Below are 21,196 nucleotides of genomic sequence, written 5' to 3'. Positions count from 1 at the left end.
GGAGGGAAGGAAAGGCAGAGCTTATTAATAATGATTTTGATAATGATGGGACTTGTAAATAATAATAATAATGGCAATTATTAAGCACTTACTATGTGCAAAGCACTGTTCTAAGTGGAGGGAAGGAAAGGCAGAGCTTAATAATGATTTTGATAATGATGGGACTTGTAAATAATAATAATAATGGCATTAAGTGCTTACTGTGTGCAAAGCACTGTTCTAAGTGGAGGGAGGGAAAGGCAGAGGTCATTAATAATGATAATGATGGTACTTGTTAATAATAGTGATGGCATTTTTTAAGCGCTTACTGTGTGTAAAGCCCTGTTCTAACTGGAGGGAGGGAAAGGCAGAGGTTATTAATAATAATGATAATGGTGGTACTTGTAAATAATAATAATGATGGCATTTATTAAGCGCTTACTATGTGCAAAGCACTGTTCTAAGTGGAGGGAGGGAAAGGCAGAGGTTATTAATAATGAAGATGGTAGTTAATAATGATGGCATTTTTTCAGCACTTACTATGTGCAAAGCACTGTTCTAAGTGGAGGGAGGGAAAGGCAGAGGTTATTAATAATAATAATAATGATAATGGTGGTACTTGTAAATAATAATAATGATGGCATTTTTTAAGCGCTTACTATGTGCTAAAGCACTGTTCTAAGTGGAGGGAGGGAAAGGCAGAGGTTATTAATAATGATAATGATGGTACTTGTAAATAATAATAATGGCATTTATTAAGCGCTTACTATGTGCAAAGCACTGTTCTAAGTGGAGGGAGGGAAAGGCAGAGGTTAATAATAATGATAATGATGGTACTTGTAAATAATAATAATAATGATGGCATTTATTAAGCGCTTACTATGTGCAAAGCACTTCTAAGTGGAGGGAGGGAAAGACAGAGGTTAATAATAATGATGGCATTTTTTAAGCACTTACTATGTGCAAAGCACTGTTCTAAGTGGAGGGAGGGAAAGGCAGAGGTTATTAATAATGATAATAATGATGGTACTTGTAAATAATAATAATGATGGCATTTATTAAGCACTTACTATGTGCAAAGCACTTCTAAGTGGAGGGAGGGAAAGGCAGAGGTTATTAATAATGATAATGATGGTACTTAATGATGGCATTTTTTAAGCACTTCGTATGTGCAAGGCACTGTTCTAAGTGGAGGGAGGGAAAGGCAGAGGTTATTAACAATAATGATGGTACTTGTTAATAATAATGACATTTATTAAGCGCTTACTATGTGCAAAGCACTGTTCTAAGCACTGGGGAGGATACAAGGCGATCAGGTTGTCCCACGGGGGGCTCACAGTCTTCATCCCCATTTTCCAGAGGAGGGAACTGAGGCCCAGAGAAATTAAGTGACTTGCCCAAAGTCACACAGCTGACAATTGTAAATTGTCAGCAGGGATTTGAACCCATGACCTCTGACTCTCAAGCCTGGGCTCTTTCCACTGGGCGACGCTGATTAATAATAATGATAATTATGGTATTTGTTAAGCGCTTACTGTGTGCCAAGAACTGTTCTAAGCACTGGGGGAGATACAAGTCAGAGGTCATGTGTTCAAGTCCCGGCTCCACCACTTGTCAGTTGTGTGACTTTGGGCAAGTCACTTAGTTCCCTCATCTGTAAAATGGGGATAATAATAATAATAATGATGCTTACTATGTGCAAAGCACTGTTCTAAGCACTGGGGAGGTTACGAGGTGATCAGGTTGTCCCACGTGGAACTCACAGTCTTAATCCCCATTTTACAGATGAGGGAACTGAGGCCCAGTGAAGTGACTTGCCCAAAATCACACAGCTGACAATTGGCGGAGCCGGGATTGGAACCCATGACCTCTGACTCCAAAGCCCGGGCTCTTTCCACTGAGCCACGCTGCTTCTCTTAAGCGCTTACTATGTGCCAAGCGCTGGGGGAGATACAAGTCAGAGGTCATGGGTTCAAATCCCAGCTCCGCCACTTGTCAGCTGTGTGACTTTGGGCAAGTCACTAGGTTCCCTCATCTGTAAAATGGGGATAATCATTCATTCATTCAATTGTATTTATTGAGCGCTTACTGTGTGCAGAGCACTGTACTAAGCACTTGGGAAGTACAAGTTGGCAACATATAGAGATGGTCCCTACTCAGCAGCGGGCTCACAGGCTAGAATAATAATGATGGCATTTGTTAAGTGCTTACTATGTGCCAAGCACTGTCTAAGCGCTGGGGGGATACAAGGTGATCAGGTTGTCCTACGTGGGGCTCACAGTCTTAATCCCCATTTTACAGATAAGAGAACTGAGGCCCAGAGAAGTTAAGTGGCTGTGAGCCACTTAAGACTGTGAGCCTGAAGTGGACGACCTGATCACCTTGTAACCTCCCCAGTGCTTAGAACAGTGCTTTGCACATAGTAAGCGCTTAATAAATGCCATCATTATGATGATTATTATTGCAAGGTAATCAGTGTGGCTCAGTGGAACGAGCACAGGTTTGGGAGTCAGAGGTCATGGGTTCAAATTCCGCTCCTCCAATTGTCATTCATTCACTCATTCAATCGTATTTATTGAGCGCTTACTGTGTGCAGAGCACTGTACTAAGCGCTTGGGAAGTCCAAGTTGGCCACATATAGAGACGGTCCCTACCCCACAACGGGCTCACAGTCTAGAAGACGGGCTCACAGCTGTGAAAATCTTCCTCACTCCTCTTTTCCCCCATTTCATCCCCATTTTCCAAGGTGAGCTCCTCCATATAAGAGAAGCAGCATGGCTCAGTGGAAAGAGCCCGGGCTTTGGAGTCAGAGGTCATGGGTTCGAATCCCAGCTCCGCCATTTGTCTGCTGTGTGACCTTGAGCAAGTCACTTAGCTTCTCTGTGCCTCGGTTACCTCATCTGTAAAATGGGGATGAAGACTGTGAGCCCCCCGTGGGACAACCTGATCACCCTGTAACAAATACCATTATCATTATTATTACTATTATTCTCTGGACCTCAGTTCCCTCATCTGGAAAATGGAAATGAAAACTGTGAGCCCCCCCATGGGACAACCTGATCACCTTGTAACCTCCCCAGTGCTTAGAACAGTGCTTTGCACATAGTAAGCGCTTAATAAATCGATCGATCATATTTATTGAGCGCTTACTGTGTGCAGAGCACTGTACTGAGGACTTGGGAAGTACAAGTTGGCAACATCTAGAGACAGTCCCTACCCAACAGTGGGCTCACAGCCTAAAAGGGGGAGACAGAGAACAAAACCAAACATACTAACAAAATAAAATAGAATAGATAGGTACAAGTAAAATAAATAGAGTAATAAATCTGTACAAACATATATACATATATACAGGTGCTGAAGGGAAGGAGGTACGATGGGGGGGAGAGGGGGACGAGGGGGAGAGGAAGGAAGGGGCTCAATAAATGCCATCATCATCATCATTATTATTATACAAGATAATCTCACAGTCAAAGAGGAAGGTAGGACAGATATTGAATCCCCTTTTTACAGATGAGGAAACTGAGGGACAGAGAAGTTCAGGGCTTTGCCTGAGGTCACAGAGCACGTACGGGGCAGAGCTGGGATTAGAACTCAGGTCCTCTGACTCCCAAGCCTGTGCTCTTATCGCTAGGCCGTGTCAAGTCCTCATAACCCCACTTTGGGCCCTCACCTGTCTTCTTGGCCTCTTCTAGACTGTGAGCCCACTGTTGGGTAGGGACCGTCTCTATATGCTGCCAACTTGTACTTCCCAAGCGCTTAGTACAGTGTTCTGCACACAGTAAGCGCTCAGTAAATACGATTGAATGAATGAACTGAGACAGAGACACCCATCCGCCCACAGGAAGCACAGCTAAAGGGAAGCTAAAGGGAAGACGGTCCTGATTTAGAGCCATTGGCCACCCCATCATTTCTTCCTTCAGAACAGGAGAGTAGGCGCTTAGTACAGTGGGAGGATATTTTCTCGGGAAGCCGCGACAGCAAAGCCCTGTTCTTAGCGCTGGGGAGGTTACATGGTGATCAGGTTGTCCCACGGGGGGCTCACAGTCTTAATCCCCATTTTACAGATGAGACAACTGAGGCCCAGTGAAGTGACTTGCCCAAAGTCACACAGCTGACAAGTGGCGGAGCCGGGATTTGAACGCATGACCTCTGACTCCCAAACCTGTGCACTTTCCACTGAGCCACGCTGCTTCTCCACTTCTTTTTGTTTCAGTGACCTCGTCTGTAAAATGGGGATGATGACTGTGAGCCCCCCGTGGGACAACCTGATCACCTTGTAACCTCCCCAGCGCTTAGAACAGTGCTTTGCACATAGTAAGCGCTTAATAAATGCCATTATTATTATTATTATCATTATTGCCATCATTATCTCACTGAAGGTAGACAAATGCCAGCTTGACAGAGCCTGTATGTTGGCAACTTGTACTTCCCAAGTGCTTAGTACAGTGCTCTACACACAGTAAGTGCTCAATAAATTAGTTTGAATGAATATTAATTAGTTTAGAGCCTTGGAACTAGCTGTAATTCTATTTATTCTGACGATTTGACACCTGTCTACCTGTTTTGTTTTGTTGTCTGTCTCCCCCTTCTAGACTGAGCCCGTTGGTGGGTAGGGACCGTCTCTATATGTTGCTGACTTGTACTTCCCAAGCACTTAGTACAGCGCTCTGCACACAGCAAGTGCTCAATAAATTAGTTTGAATGAATATTTATTAGTTTAGAGCCTTGGAATTAGCTGTAATTCTATTTATTCTGACGATTTGACACCCGTCCACATGTTCTGTTTTGTTGTCTGTCTCCCCCTTCTAGGCTGCGAGCCCATTTTTGGGTAGGGACCGTCTCTATATGGTGCCGACTTGTACTTCCCAAGCGCTTAGTACAGTGCTCTGCACACAGTAAGCACTCAATAAATTAGTTTGAATGAATATTAATTAGTTTAGAGCCTTGGAACTAGCTGTAATTCTACTTATTCTGACGATTTGACACCTGTCTACCTCTTTTATTTTGTTGTCTGTCTCCCCCTTCTAGACTGTGAGCCCGCTGTTGGGTAGGGACCATCTCTAGATATGTTGCCGACTTGTACTTCCCAAGCGCTTAGTCCAGTGCTCTGCACACAGTAAGCGCTCAATAAATACGATTGAATAAATATTTATTAGTTTAGAGCCTTGGAACTAGCTGTAATTCTATTTATTCTGACGATTTGACACCTGTCTGCCTGTTTGTTTTGTTGTCTGTCTCCCCCTTCTAGACTGTGAGCCCGTTGTTGGGTAGGGACCGTCTCTATATGTTGCCGACTTGTACTTCCCAAACGCTTAGTACAGTGCTGTGCACACAGTAAGCGCCCAATAAATGATTGAATGAATGAATAAAATGGGGATTAAGACTGTGAGCCCCATGTGGGACAACCTGATTACCTTGTACCCCCACAGTGCTTGGCACAGAGTAAGCCCTTACCAAATGTCATCATTGTCCAGCGCTTAGAACAGTGCTTGGCACATAGTAAACGCTTAACAAAGACCATCATTATTATTATTTCACCCACGTGGCCTTTCAGGCCTGCATGGCTTCACTCATCCAAATCCCACAGGCCTCAGATTGCAAGAGTTGATGATAATGATAATAATGATGGCATTTGTTAAGCGCTTACTATGAGCAAAGCACTGTTCTAAACGCTGGGGAGGCTACAGGGTGATCAGGTTGTCCCACGGGGGACTCACAGTCCTAATCCCCATTTTCCAGATGAGGTCACTGAGGCCCAGAGAAGTGAAGTGACTTGCCCAAAGTCACACAGCTGGCAAGTGGCGGAGCCGGGATTTGAACCCATGACCTCTGACTCCAAAGCCTGTGCTTTTTCCACTGAGCCGTGCTGATTCATTCATTCATTCAATCGTATTTATTGAGCGCTTACTGGGTGCAGAGCACTGTGCTAAGCGCTTGGGAAGTACAAGTTGGCAACATGTAGAGACGGTCCCTACCCAACAGTGGGCTCACAGTCTAGGAGGAGACAACAAAACATATTAACAAAACAAAATAAGTAGAATAAATATGTACAAGTAAAATAGAGTAATAAATCTGTACAAACCTATATACATATATACAGGTGCTGTGGGGAGGGGAAGGAGGTAAGGCCGGGGGGAGGGGGAGAGGTCATCATTATCCAGCGCTTAGAACAGTGCTTGGCACATAGTAAGCGCTTAACAAAGACCATCATTATTATTATTTCACCCACGTGGCCGTTCGGGCTGCATTCCAAGCCCTCACTCATCCAAATCCCACAGGCCTCTGATTGGGAGAGTCGATGATGATGATGGTATTTGTTAATCAATCAATCGTATTTATTCATTCATTCATTCAATCATATTTATTGAGCGCTTACTATGTGCAGAGCACTGTACTAAGCGCTTGGGAAGTACAAGTTGGCAACATATAGAGACAGTCCCTACCCAACAGTGGGTTCACAGTCTAGTAGGGGGAGACAGAAAACAGAACATATTAACAAAATAAAATAAATAGAATAAATATGTACAAATAAAATAGAGTAATAAATACATACAAACATTTATTGAGCGCTTACTGTGTGCAGAGCACTGTGCTAAGCGCTTGGGAAGTCCAAGTTGGCAACATATAGAGACGGTCCCTACCCAACAGTGGGCTCACAGGCTAGTAGGGGGAGACAGAAAACAGAACATATTAACAAAATAAAATAAATAGAATAAATATGTACAAATAAAATAAATAGAGTAATAAATACATACAAACATTTATTGAGTGCTTACTGTGTGCAGAGCACTGTGCTAAGCGCTTGGGAAGTCCAAGTTGGCAACATATAGAGACAGTCCCTACCCAACAGTGGGCTCACAGGCTAGAAGTTTGTTAAGCACTTACCATGTGCCAAGCACTGTTCTAAGCGCTGGGGGAGATGCAGGGCAATCAGGTTGTCCCTCGTGAGGCTCACGGTCTTCATCCCCGTTTTACAGATGAGGTAACTGAGGCACAGAGAAGCGGCCTGTCCAAGGTCTCACTGCAGATAAGTGGCGGAGCCGGGAGTTTCCACGCAGAGTTGAAAACTTTGTAAGCTTTGGGAAGGTGGCCATCCCCAAGTCCCATCCCGCTTGCAAATAGTAATAATAAGGGTACTTGTAAATAATAATAATAATGGCATTTTTTAAGCACTTACTATGTGCAGAGCACTGTTCTAAGCGCTGGGGGGGTTACAAGGTGATCAAGTTGTCCCACGTGGGGCTCACAGTCTTAATCCCCATTTTACAGATGAGGGAACTGAGGCCCAGAGAAGTGAAGTGACTTGCCCAAGGTCACACAGCAGACATATGGTGGAGTCGGGATTCGAACCCAGGACCTCTGACTCCAAAGCCGGGGCTCTTTCCACTGAGCCACGCTGCCCCTCCTATCACTTCCTATGTACCAAGCGCTGTACTAAGTGCTGCGGTAGAGAAGCAGCGTGGCTCAGTGGAAAGAGCCCGGGCTTTGAAGTCAGAGGTCGTGGGTTCAAATCCCGGCTCCGCCAATTGTCAGCTGGGTGACTTTGGGCAAGTCACTTCACTTCTCTGGGCCTCAGTTCCCTCATCTGTAAAATGGGGATGAAGACTGTGAGCCCCCCGTGGGACAACCTGATCACCTTGTAACCTCCCCAGCGCTTAGAACAGTGCTTTGCACATAGTAGGCGCTTAACAAATGCCATCATCATCATTATTATTATACTAAGTGGATTTATACAAATCAGGCTGGACAGAGTAAACAGCGTTTTCAATCTGTTCCATGAGAATAAGTGTTAAGTGAAAGAGCTTTAAAGTGTAATTCTCCACAGGAATTAATGGTAAATCATCTGTAAAATGGGTATTAAGACTGTGAGCCCACCGTGGGACAACCTAATCACCTTGTAACCTCCCCAGCGCTTAGAACAGTGCTTTGTACATAGTAAGCGCTTACCAAATAATAATAATAATGATAATAATGGCATTTGTTAAGTGCTTACTATGTGCAACACACTGTTCTAAGCGCTGACACTGTGCCATCATCATCATCATTATTATTATTATTATTATACTAAGTGCTAGGCCCACTGTTGGGTAGGGACTGTCTCTATATGTTACCAACTTGTACTTCCCAAGCGCTTAGTACAGTGCTCTGCACACAGTAAGCGCTCAGTAAATATGATTGATTGATTGATTGCTAGGTGGATTTATACAAATCCAGCTGGGCAGAGTAAACAGCGTTTTCAATCTGTTCCATGAGAATAAGTGTTAAGTGAAAGAGCTTTAAAGTGTAATTCGCCACAGGAATTAATGTTAAATCATCCGTAAAATGGGGATTAAGACTGTGAGCCCCTCGTGGGACAACCTGATCACCTTGTAACCTCCCCAGCGCTTAGAACAGTGCTTCGCACATAGTAAGCGCTTAACAAATGCCATCATCATCATTATTATTATTATACTAAGTGGATTTATACAAATCAGGCTGGACAGAGTAAACAGCGTTTTCAATCTGTTCCATGAGAATAAGTGTTAAGTGAAATCAATCAATCATATTTATTGAGCGCTTACTGTGTGCAGAGCACTGTACTAAGCGCTTGGGAAGTACAAGTTGGCAACATATAGAGACGAGAGCTTTAAAGTGTAATTCTCCACAGGAATTAATGTTAAATCATCTGTTAAATGGGGATGAAGACTGTGAGCCCCCCCGTGGGACAACCTGATCACCTTGTAACCTCCCCAGCGCTTAGAACAGTGCTTCGCACATAGTAAGCGCTTAACAAATGCCATTATTATTATTATTATTATTATTATACTAAGTGCTAGGCCCACTGTTGGGTAGGGACTGTCTCTATATGTTACCAACTTGTACTTCCCAAGCGCTTAGTACAGTGCTCTGCACACAGTAAGTGCTCAGTAAATACGATTCATTGATTGATTGATTGCTAGGTGGATTTATACAAATCCAGCTGGACAGAGTAAATAGCGTTTTCAATTTGTTCCATGAGAATAAGTGTTAAGTGTAAGAGCTTTAAAGTGTAATTCTCCACAGGAATTAATGTTAAATCATCTGTAAAATGGGGATTAAGACCGTGAGCCCCCCACCGCGGGACAACCTGATCCCCTTGTATCCCCCCCAGCGCTTAGAACAGTGCTTCGCACATAGTAAGCGCTTAGCAAATGCCATCATCATCATCATCATTATTATTATACTAAGTGGATTTATACAAATCAGGCTGGACAGAGAAAACAGCGTTTTCAACCTGTTCCATGAGAATAAGTGTTAAGTGAAAGAGCTTTAAAGTGTAATTCGCCACAGGAATTAATGGTAAATCATCTGTTAAATGGGGATTAAGACTGTGAGCCCCCCACCGTGGGACAACCTGATCACCTTGTAACCTCCCCAGCGCTTAGAACAGTGCTTCGCACATAGTAAGCGCTTAACAAATGCCATCATCATTATTATTATTATTATTATTATTATTATACTAAGTGCTAGGTGGATTTATACAAATCAGGCAGGACAGAGTAAACAGCGTTTTCAATCTGCTCCATAAGAATAAGTGTTAAGTGAAAGAGCTTTAAAATGTAATTCTCCACAGGAATTAATGTTAAATCATCCGTTAAATGGGGATTAAGACTGTGAGCCCCCCCGTGGGACAACCTGATCACCTTGTAACCTCCCCAGCGCTTAGAACAGTGCTTCGCACATAGTAAGCGCTTAATAAATGCCATTATTATTATATGAGATAGTCAGATCACAGTCTCTGCCCACATGTTAAATCAGCAGTTTCTTTCTCAAAGCTATTTTTTTTTTTTTTGCCATGCCCGCGTTTCCAATTAGGGAATTGATGCTGTACAAAGCCTTTCTCAGACTTTGTGCTATTTTTGTTTTTAATTTGGTGAAGTAGACAACTTCACTAGTGGGATGTGATTTCGGCTTATCAATCAATCAATCAATCGTATTCATTCATTCATTCGTATTTATTGAGCGCTTACTGTGTGCGGAGCACTGTACTAAGCGCTTGGGAAGTACAAGTTGGCAACATCTAGAGACGGTCCCTACCCAACAGTGGGCTCACAGTCTAGAAGGGGGAGACAGACAACAAAACCAAACGTATTAACAAAATAAATGAGGCAGAGATAGAGCTGTGGCCTGTCCCCATTCCCCTCATCTCTCCCCATCCCCACCATCTTACCTCCTTCCCTTCCCCACAGCACCTGTATATATGTATATGTGTTTGTACATATTTATTACTCTATTTTACTTGTACATATCTATTCTATTTGATTTTGTTAGTATGTTTGGTTTTGTTCTGTCTCCCCCTTTTAGACTGTGAGCCCACTGTTGGGTAGGGACTGTCTCTATATGTTGCCAACTTGTACTTCCCAAGCGCTTAGTCCAGTGCTCTGCACACAGTAAGCGCTCAATAAATACGATTGATTGATTGATTGATATGAACGTACAAGTTGGGTTTTCCGAGCAGGTGTGTCCGTTTTTTTTAAGAGATATATGGTTCTCTTATGTACCCTGTTGCTAGCCCATGTTTTCACCATGTTTTCCATATGGCTCTAGGTGCCATGTTTGGGAACGCTCCTTTATGAATAAATCAAAGTGGTTAATTTGCGAATTTTTACATTTTTACATTTTGGTCAATGGTTTGGTTTGAATTGAATGGCTTGGCTTGAATACCTCGGTTTAAATTCCTCTCTTGGGCTGAATTCTTTGACTTAACATGACTCGATGTGAAATACGATTATATAAATACGACTGAATGAACGATGAGACTTCCTTAGGCATCCTAGAAACTATTACAGCGACTACAAGTTGAACTGGAGACGTTTAAGTGCTTTTTCCGCTGTTACACGAGACCGTTTTCGACACTACAACCAACGTTTTACCAAGGAAAAGGAACGGCTGTTACCTTTGGCTTTATTTTTTCAGTCTTGTTCATTTCCAGGTGTATTGCACTCTCCCAAGCCCTTAGTACAGTGCCCTGCACACAGTAAGTGCTCAATAATAATAATAATAATGGCATTTATTAAGCGCTTACTATGTGCAAAGCACTGTTCTAAGCACTGGGGAGGTTACAAGGTGATCAGGTTGTCCCACGGGGGGCTCACAGTCTTCATCCCCATTTTCCAGATGAGGTCACTGAGGCCCAGAGAAGTGAAGTGACTTGCCCAAAGTCACCCAGCTGACAATTGGCGGAGCCAGGATTTGAACCCATGACCACTGACTCCAAAGCCCGGGCTCTTTCCACTGAGCCACGCTGAAATGAGGGTCCCGGTCTAAGTGGGAGGACAGGGATTCAATCCCCATTTAACATCCCCCTTCTAGAGTGTGAGCCCACTGTTGGGTAGGGACCGTCTCTATGTGTTGCCAACTTGGACTTCCCAAGCGCTTAGTACAGTGCTCTGCACACAGTAAGCGCTCAATAAATACGATTGATTGATTGATTGATTTAACGGATGAAGAGAGTCGGAGCGGTGACTTGCCCCGGTCACACAAGTGGGAGAGCTGGGATTACATGAGAAGCAGTGTGGCCTAGTGGAGAGAGCACAGGCTTGGGAGTCCGAAATATCTGGGTTCTAATCCTGCCGCCGCCTCACGTCTGCTGTGTGACCTTGGGCAAATAATAATAATAATAATAATGTTGGTATTTGTTAAGCGCTTACTATGTGCAAAGCACTGTTCTAAGCGCTGGGGGTGAATACAAGGAGATGAGGTTGTCCCATGTGGGGCTCACAGTCTTAATCCCCATTTTACAGATGAGGGAACTGAGGCCCAGAGAAGTGAAGTGACTTGCCCAAGGTCACACAGCAGACATGTGGGGGAGGCGGCATTCGAACCCATGGCCTCTGACTCCCAATCCCGCACTCTTTCCACTGAGCCACGCTGCCATTTCCCTTCTCTGGGCCTCAGTTACCTCATCTGTTGAATGGGGATTAAGAGAGCTCCACGCGGGTTCAGGGACTGTGCCCAACCTGATTAACTTGTACCTAGTGGTTGGCACATAATTATAATAATAAATAAGTGTTTGTTAAGTGCTCACAGTGCTCTGCACACAGTAAGTGCTCAGTAAATACGATTGATTGATTGCTAGGTGGATTTATACAAATCCAGCTGGACAGAGTAAACAGCGTTTTCAATCTGTTCCATGAGAATAAGTGTTAAGTGACAGAGCTTTAAAGTGTAATTCTCCACAGGAATTAATGTAAAATCATCCGTAAAATGGGGATTAAGACTGTGAGCCCCCCGTGGGGCAACCTGATCACCTTGTAACCTCCCCAGCGCTTAGAACAGTGCTTCGCACATAGAAAGCGCTTAATAAATGCCATTATTATTATTATTATTATGTATCAGGCACTGTATTAAGTGCCGAGGTGGATACAAGCAAATCGGGTTGGATACAAATCCGTCATTCATTCAATCATTAAATCGGATTTATTGAGCGCTTACTGCGTGCAGAGCACTGTACTAAGCGCTTGGGAAGTACAAGTCGGCAATATAAAGAGACGGTCCCTACCCAACAGCGGGCTCACAGTCTAGAAGGGGGAGACAGACAACAAAACAAAACAGGTAGGTGTCAAGATCGTCATAATAAAATTACAGCTAGTTCCAAGGCTGTAAACTAAGAAATATTCATTCAATCGAATTTCTTGAGCACTTACTGTGTGCAGAGCACTGTACTAAGCGCTTGGGAAGCACAAGTCGGCAACATACAGAGACAGTCCCTACCCAACAGCGGGCTCACAGTCTAGAAGGGGGAGACAGACAACAAAACACGTGGACAGGTGTCAAAATCGTCAGAATAATTAAAATTACAGCTAATTCCAAGGCTCTAAACTAATATTCATTCAATCGATTTTATTGAGCGCTTGCTGTGTGCAGAGCACTGTACTGAGCGCTTGGGAAGTACAAGTTGGCAACATATAGAGACGGTCCCTACCCAACAGCAGCCTCACAGTCTAGAAGGGGGAGACGGACAACAAAACAAAACACGTGGACAGGTGTCAAAATCGTCAGAATAATTAAAATTACAGCTAGTTCAAGGCTCTAAACTAATATTCATTCAATCGATTTTTTGAGCGCTTGCTGTGTGCAGAGAACTGTACTGAGCGCTTGGGAAGTACAAGTCGGCAACATAAAGAGACGGTCCCTACCCACCAACGGGCTCACAGACTAGAAGGGGGAGACGGACAACAAAACAAAACATGTGGACAGGTGTCAAAATCGTCAGAATAAATGGAATTACAGCTAGTTCCAAGGCTCTAAACTAATATTCATTCAATCGAATTTACTGAGCGCTTACTGTGTGCAGAGCACTGTACTAAGCACTTGGAAAGTACATGAGATGCATGATGTACAACATATAAGAACGGGGAGATGTGCAAAACGGTTATAACTTGTAAGTTATAATCAAAAACAGCAAAAGGTAATAATAATAATGATGGCATTTGTTAAGCGCTTACTATGTGCTGTCCCAAGTGGAGCTCACAGTCTCAATCCCCGTTTGACAGATGAGGTAACTGAGGCCCAGAGAAGTGAAGTGGCTTAGAGAAGCAGCATGGCTCAGTGGAAAGAGCCCAGGCTTTGGAGTCACAGGTCATGGGTTCAAATCCCGGCTCCGCCAATTGTCAGCTGTGTGACTTTGGGCAAGTCACTTCACTTCTCTGGGCCTCAGTTCCCTCACCTGGAAAATGGGGATGAAGACTGTGAGCCCAACGTGGGACAACTTGATCACCTCTTATCCCCCCCAGCGCTTAGAAAAGTGCTTTGCATTCATTCATTCATTAAGAGAAGCAGCGTGGCTCAGTGGAAAGAGCCCGGGCTTTGGAGTCAGAGGTCGTGGGTTCAAATCCCAGCTCCTCCACTTGTCAGCTGGGTGACTTTGGTCAAGTCACTTCACTTCTCTGGGCCTCAGTTCCCTCATCTGTAAAATGGGGATTAAGACTGTGAGCCCCCCGTGGGACAACCTGATCACCTTGTATCCCCCCACCCCGCGCTTAGAACAGTGCTTTGCACATAGTAAGCGCTTAATACCATCATCATTATTATTATTCATTCATTCAATTGTATTTATTGAGCGCTTACTGTGTGCAGAGCACTGTACTAAGCGCTTGGGAAGTACAAGTCGGCGGCATATAGAGACGGTCTCTAAGCGCTTAACAAATACCATCATCATCAATCGTATTTATTGAGCGCTTACTGTGTGCAGAGCACTGTACTAAGCGCTTGGGAAGTACAAGTCGGCGACATATAGAGACGGTCTCTAAGGGCTTAACAAATACCATCATCATCAATTGTATTTATTGAGTGCTTACTATGTGCAGAGCACTGTACTAAGCGCTTGGGAAGTACAAATTGGCAACATATAGAGACAGTCATTATTACTATTATTATTAAGTGATTTGCCCAAGGTCATAGTAAGCGCTTAACAAGTACCATAATTATTACAACCCAGTTGCTCTGACTTCCACCCCCAGGCTTTTCCCCCTGTGCTTCTCCCTGCTCCCCTGTGGAAAAGGGCCAACTTCCCAAAATGAGGATCGGAGTCCACGATGTTCGTCCTGGCGATGGGAAGCTGGGGTCTGACACCCTTCATCATCATCATCATAATAATAATAATAATAATAATAATGGCATTTGTTAAGCACTTACTATGTGCAAAGCACTGTTCTAAGCACTGGGGAGGTTACAAGGTGATCAGGTTGTCCCACGGGGGGCCTCACAGTCTTCATCCCCATTTTACAGATGAGGTAACTGAGGCTCAGAGAAGTGACTTGCCCAAAGTCACCCAGCTGACAAGTGGCGGAGCTGGGATTTGAACCCATGACCTCTGACTCCAAAGCCCGGGCTCTTTCCGCTGAGCCCCGATAGGCTCTCCCTTCTCCCAAGACTGAGATCCACTGCCTAGCATGACTCCTGTCTTTCGGGCCGGCATTTGGAAGAGCTGCCCAAATAATAAAAATAATAATAATAATGGCATTTATTAAGCGCTTACTATGTGCAAAGCACTGTTCTAAGCACTGGGGAGGATACAAGGTGATGAGGTTGTCCCACATGGGGCTCACAGTCTTAATCTCCATTATACAGATGAGGTAACTGAGGCACGGAGAAGTGAAGTGACTTACCCAAAGTCACACAGCTGACAATCGGCAGTGCAGGGATTCGAACCCATGACCTCTGACTCCCAAGCCCGGGCTCTTCCCACTGAGCCACGCTGCTTCTCATGGGTAGTTCTCCTTGGGACACAAGGGAGGCCTTCCCAGACCGAGCCCCCTCCTTCCCTTCCCCACAGCACAGCATATATATATATATATATGATGATGATGGCATTTATTAAGCGCTTACTATGTGCCAAGCACTGTTCTAAGCGCTGGGGAGGTTACAAGGTGATCAGGTTGTCCCACTGGGGGCTCACAGTCGATCCCCATTTTACAGATGAGGTAACTGAGGCCCAGAGAAGTGAAGTGACTTGCCCAAAGTCACACAGCTGACAATTGGCAGAGCGGGGATTTGAACCCATGACCACTGACTCCAAAGCCCGGGCTCTTTCCACTGAGCCACGCTGCTCTATGTATATATGTTTGTATGTATTTATTACTCTATTTTATTTGTACATATTTATTCTATTTATTTTATTTTGTTAATACGTTTTGTGGTCCGTCTCCCCTTTCTCGACCGTGAGCCCGCTGTTGGGTAGGGACCGTCTCTCTGTGTTGCCGACTTGGACTTCCCAAGCGCTTAGTACAGTGCTCTGCGCACAGTAAGCGCTCGATAAACACGACTGAATGAATGAAAAACCCAGGGATCCTAGGTGAGCCCTCTGAACAGCCCACCCTTCATTCACTCATTCGTATTTATTGAGCGCTTACTGTGTGCAGAGCGCTGTACTAAGCGCTTGGGAAGTACAAGTTGGAGTGTACAAGTACACTCTTCTAAGCACCGGGGTAGACACAAGTTAATCACGTTGGTCACAGTCTCTATGCCATACGGACAGTGCTTTGCACGTAGTAAGCGCTTAACAGTGCTTTGCACATAGTAAGCGCTTAACAAATGCCATAATTATTATTATTATTATTATTATTATTATTAACAAGTACCATCATTATTATTATTATTATACGGGGCTATCGCTCTAAATACGAAGAAGGACACATATTGAATCTCCGTTTTCCAGTTGAGAAGGTGGACGGGGAGCCGCTGCTCAACGTAAGGACGGGCCCGGGGGGCTGGGGGGGACGCTTGCCCCGTGACCTTGGACAAGTCACTTCACTTCTCCCTGCCTCAGTTCCCCCGTCTGGAAAGCGGGGGTGAAGTGAAAGGGGACCGTCTCTCTATGTTTCCAACTTGTAATAATAATAACAATGGCATTTATTAAGCGCTTACTATGTGCAAAGCACTGTTCTAAGCGCTGACCTTCCCAAGCTTGTACTTCCCAAGCGCTTAGTACAGTGCCCTGCACACAGTGGGCGCTCAATAAATGCGATTGAATGGATGACTCCCCACAGCACCTATGTATCTATTTGTAATTTACGGTTTTACCTCATCATCATCAATCGTATTTATTGACCTGATCACCTTGTATCCCCTCCCTGTGCTTAGAACAGTGCTTTGCACATAGTAAGCACTTAATACCATCATTATTATTATTCATTCATTCAATTGTATTTATTGAGCGCTTACTGTGTGCAGAGCACTGTACTAAGCGCTTGGGAAGTACAAATTGGCAACATATAGAGACGGTCCCTACCCATCAGTGGGCTCACAGTCTATTTGTATTAATGTCTGTCTCCCCCCCGAGACCGTGAGCTCGTTGTTGGGTAGGGACCGTCTCTATATGCTTCCAACTTTTTTTTTTTTAATGGCATTTATTAAGCTCTTACTATGTGCAAAGCACTGTTCTAAGCACTGGGGAGCCTACAAGGTGATCAAGTTGTCCCACGGGGGGCTCACAGTCTTCATCCCCATTTTACAGATGAGGGAACCGAGGCCCAGAGAAGTGAAGTGACTTGCCCGAAGTCACCCAGCTGACAAGTGGCGGAGCCGGAATTTGAACTCATGACCTCCGACTCCAAAGCCTGTGCTCTTTCCACTGAGCCACGCTGCTTCTCTAACTTGGACTTCCCAAGCGCTTAGTACAGTGCTCTGCACATAGTAAGCGCTTAACAAATACCAACATTATTATTATTATTATTACAGTGCTCTGCACACAGTAAGCGCTCAACAAATACCAACATTATTATTATTATTACAGTGCTCTGCACGCAGTAAGCGCTCAATAAATACGATTGAATGAATGAATGAAAGAGGAGCTAAGTGACTTGCCCACTTGCAGCGGACAAGTGGCGGGACCGGGATTGGAACCCAGGTCCTCTGATTCCCGGATCCATGTTCTTTTCCTAGGCCACAGTGCTCCTCAAGTCTTTTACACTTTTAAAAAGCTGAACATCTGTCAGTACCTGATATGATTTATAAAAAAAACCCTTAATCAAAGATCCAAAAACCACAACTGCCTTCCATTAACGTACCCGCCACAGCCTCTTGGGACACCTTACTTTTTCTTGGATCGTCCGGATAGAGCTTTCCATGGAATTTCCCGACGGCCATTTCAAAATCTTCGTCGTCGTCGTCTTCTTCCTCCAACTTCAACTCCATTTCCCCACCTGCTCAGGTGTCTCCGCTTCATAATCCACCCACCCCCCTAAAAATCAATCAATCAATCAATCGTATTGATTGAGCGCTTACTGTGTGCAGAGCACTGGACTAAGCGCTTGGGAAGTACAAGTTGGCAACATAAAAAGCTCTCCAACAGGCAAAATAGCACGTTTCCAACCCGAAAGATGAACGTCGTGGTCCCTTTTTATTCCAAACGTCGAGTACACTGTTGCCAAGGGGTCCAAATACTTTCAGAATGAAACCTTTGCTCACCCCCAAACTGACTACTGCTTTAACAAGATTTATTTCTCCTATTTTAATATCTTAATACAAAGATCTGTCAGGAGGGCATCGACACAAGCACGCCTGAAATATACCGACAAGATCTGTTTTTCCTATTTTAATATTTCAATACAAAGATCTGTCAGGAGGGCATCGACACAAGCACGCCTGAAATATACCGACAAGATCTGTTTTTCCTATTTTAATGTTTCAATACAAAGATCTGTCAGGAGGGCATCGACACAAGCACGCCTGAAATATACCAAGATCTGTTTTTCCTATTTTAATATTTCAATACAAAGATCTGTCAGGAGGGCATCGACACAAGGACGCCTGAAATATACCAACAAGATCTGTTTTCCCTATTTTAATATTTCAATACAAAGATCTGTCAGGAGGGCATCGACACAAGCACGCCTGAAATATACCAACAAGATCTGTTTTCCCTATTTTAATATTTCAATACAAAGAGCTGTCAGGAGGGCATCGACACAAGGACGCCTGAAATATACCGACAAGATCTGTTTTTCCTATTTTAATGTTTCAATACAAAGATCTGTCAGGAGGGCATCGACACAAGGACGCCTGAAATATACCAACAAGATCTGTTTTCCCTATTTTAATATTTCAATACAAAGATCTGTCAGGAGGGCATCGACACAAGCACGCCTGAAATAGACCGACAAGATCTGTTTTCCCTATTTTAATATTTCAATACAAAGATCTGTCAGGAGGGCATCGACACAAGGACGCCTGAAATATACCGACAAGATCTGTTTTCCCTATTTTAATATTTCAATACAAAGATCTGTCAGGAGGGCATCGACACAAGCACGCCTGAAATAGACCGACAAGATCTGTTTTCCCTATTTTAATATTTCAATACAAAGATCTGTCAGGAGGGCATTGACACAAGCACGCCTGAAATATACCGACAAGATCTGTTTCTCCTATTTTAATATTTCAATACAAAGATCTGTCAGGAGGGCATCGACACAAGTATGCCTGAAATATACCTACAAGATCTGTTTTTCCTATTTTAATATTTCAATGCAAAGATCTGTCAGGAGGGGATCGACACAAGCACGCCTGAAATAGACCGACAAGATCTGTTTTCCCTATTTTAATATTTCAATACAAAGATCTGTCAGGAGGGCATCGACACAAGCACGCCTGAAATAGACCGACAAGATCTGTTTTCCCTATTTTAATATTTCAATACAAAGATCTGTCAGGAGGGCATCGACACAAGGACGCCTGAAATATACCGACAAGATCTGTTTTCCCTATTTTAATATTTCAATACAAAGATCTGTCAGGAGGGCATCGACACAAGTACACCTGAAATATACCGACAAGATCTGTTTTCCCTATTTTAATACTTCAATACAAAGATGTGTCAGGAGGGCATCGACACAAGTACGCCTGAAATATACCAACAAGATCTGTTTTTCCTATTTTAATATTTCAATACAAAGATGTGTCAGGAGGGCATCGACACAAGGACGCCTGAAATATACCGACAAGATCTGTTTTCCCTACTTTAATATTTCAATACAAAGATGTGTCAGGAGGGCATCGACACAAGCACGCCTGAAATATACCGACAAGATCTGTTTTTCCTATTTTAATATTTCAATGCAAAGAGGTGTCAGGAGGGCATCGACACAGGGACACCTGAAATATACCAAGATCTGTTTTTCCTATTTTAATATTTCAATACAAAGATGTGTCAGGAGGGCATCGACACAAGGACGCCTGAAATACACCAAGATCTGTTTTTCCTATTTTAATATTTCAATACAAAGATGTGTCAGGAGGGCACTGAAACAAGCACGCCTGAAATATACCAACAAGATCTGTTTTCCCTATTTTAATATTTCAATACAAAGATCTGTCAGGAGGGCATCGACACAAGCACGCCTGAAATATACCGACAAGATCTGTTTTCCCCATTTTAATATTTCAATACAAAGATGTGTCAGGAGGGCATCGACACAAGTACGCCTGAAATATACCGACAAGATCTGTTTTCCCTATTTTAATACTTCAATACAAAGATGTGTCAGGAGGGCATCGACACAAGGACGCCTGAAATATACCAACAAGATCTGTTTTCCCTATTTTAATATTTCAATACAAAGATGTGTCAGGAGGGCATTGACACAAGGACGCCTGAAATATACCAAGATCTGTTTTTCCTATTTTAATATTTCAATACAAAGATGTGTCAGGAGGGCATCGACACAAGGACGCCTGAAATATACCGACAAGATCTGTTTTCCCTATTTTAATATTTCAATACAAAGATCTGTCAGGAGGGCATCGACACAAGTATGCCTGAAATATACTAACAAGATCTGTTTTTCCTATTTTAATATTTCAATACAAAGATGTGTCAGGAGGGCATCGAAACAAGGATGCCTGAAATATACTGACAAGATCTGTTTTCCCTATTTTAATATTTCAATACAAAGATCTGTCAGGAGGGCATCGACACAAGGACGCCTGAAATATACCGACAAGATCTGTTTTCCCTATTTTAATATTTCAATACGAAGGTCTGTCAGGAGGGCATCGACACAAGTACGCCTGAAATATACCAACAAGATCTGTTTTCCCTATTTTAATATTTCAATGCAAAGAGCTGTCAGGAGGGCATCGACACAAGCACGCCCGAAATATACCGACAAGATCTGTTTTTCCTATTTTAATATTTCAATGCAAAGAGCTGTCAGGAGGGCATCGACACAAGTATGCCTGAAATATACCGACAAGATCTGTTTTCCCTATTTTAATATTTCAATACAAAGATCTGTCAGGAGGGCATCGACACAAGCACGCCTGAAATATACCAACAAGATCTGTTTTTCCTATTTTAATATTTCAATGCAAAGAGCTGTCAGGAGGGCATAGACACAAGTACGCCTGAAATACACCAACAAGATCTGTTTTCCCCATTTTAATATTTCAATACAAAGATCTGTCAGGAGGGCATCGACACAAGTACACCTGAAATATACCGACAAGATCTGTTTTTCCTATTTTAATATTTCAATACAAAGATGTGTCAGGAGGGCATCGACACAAGGACGCCTGAAATATACCAAGATCTGTTTTTCCTATTTTAATATTTCAATGCAAAGATCTGTCAGGAGGGCATCGACACAAGTACGCCTGAAATACACCGACAAGATCTGTTTTCCCTATTTTAATATTTCAATACAAAGATCTGTCAGGAGGGGATCGACACAAGGACGCCTGAAATATGCCAACA

This window comes from Tachyglossus aculeatus, chromosome 2 (genome assembly GCF_015852505.1).
Source record: "Tachyglossus aculeatus isolate mTacAcu1 chromosome 2, mTacAcu1.pri, whole genome shotgun sequence".
NCBI lineage: Eukaryota > Metazoa > Chordata > Mammalia > Monotremata > Tachyglossidae > Tachyglossus > Tachyglossus aculeatus.
The sequence above is the reverse complement of the archived record's forward strand: the minus strand, read 5'-3'. Positions refer to the sequence as shown.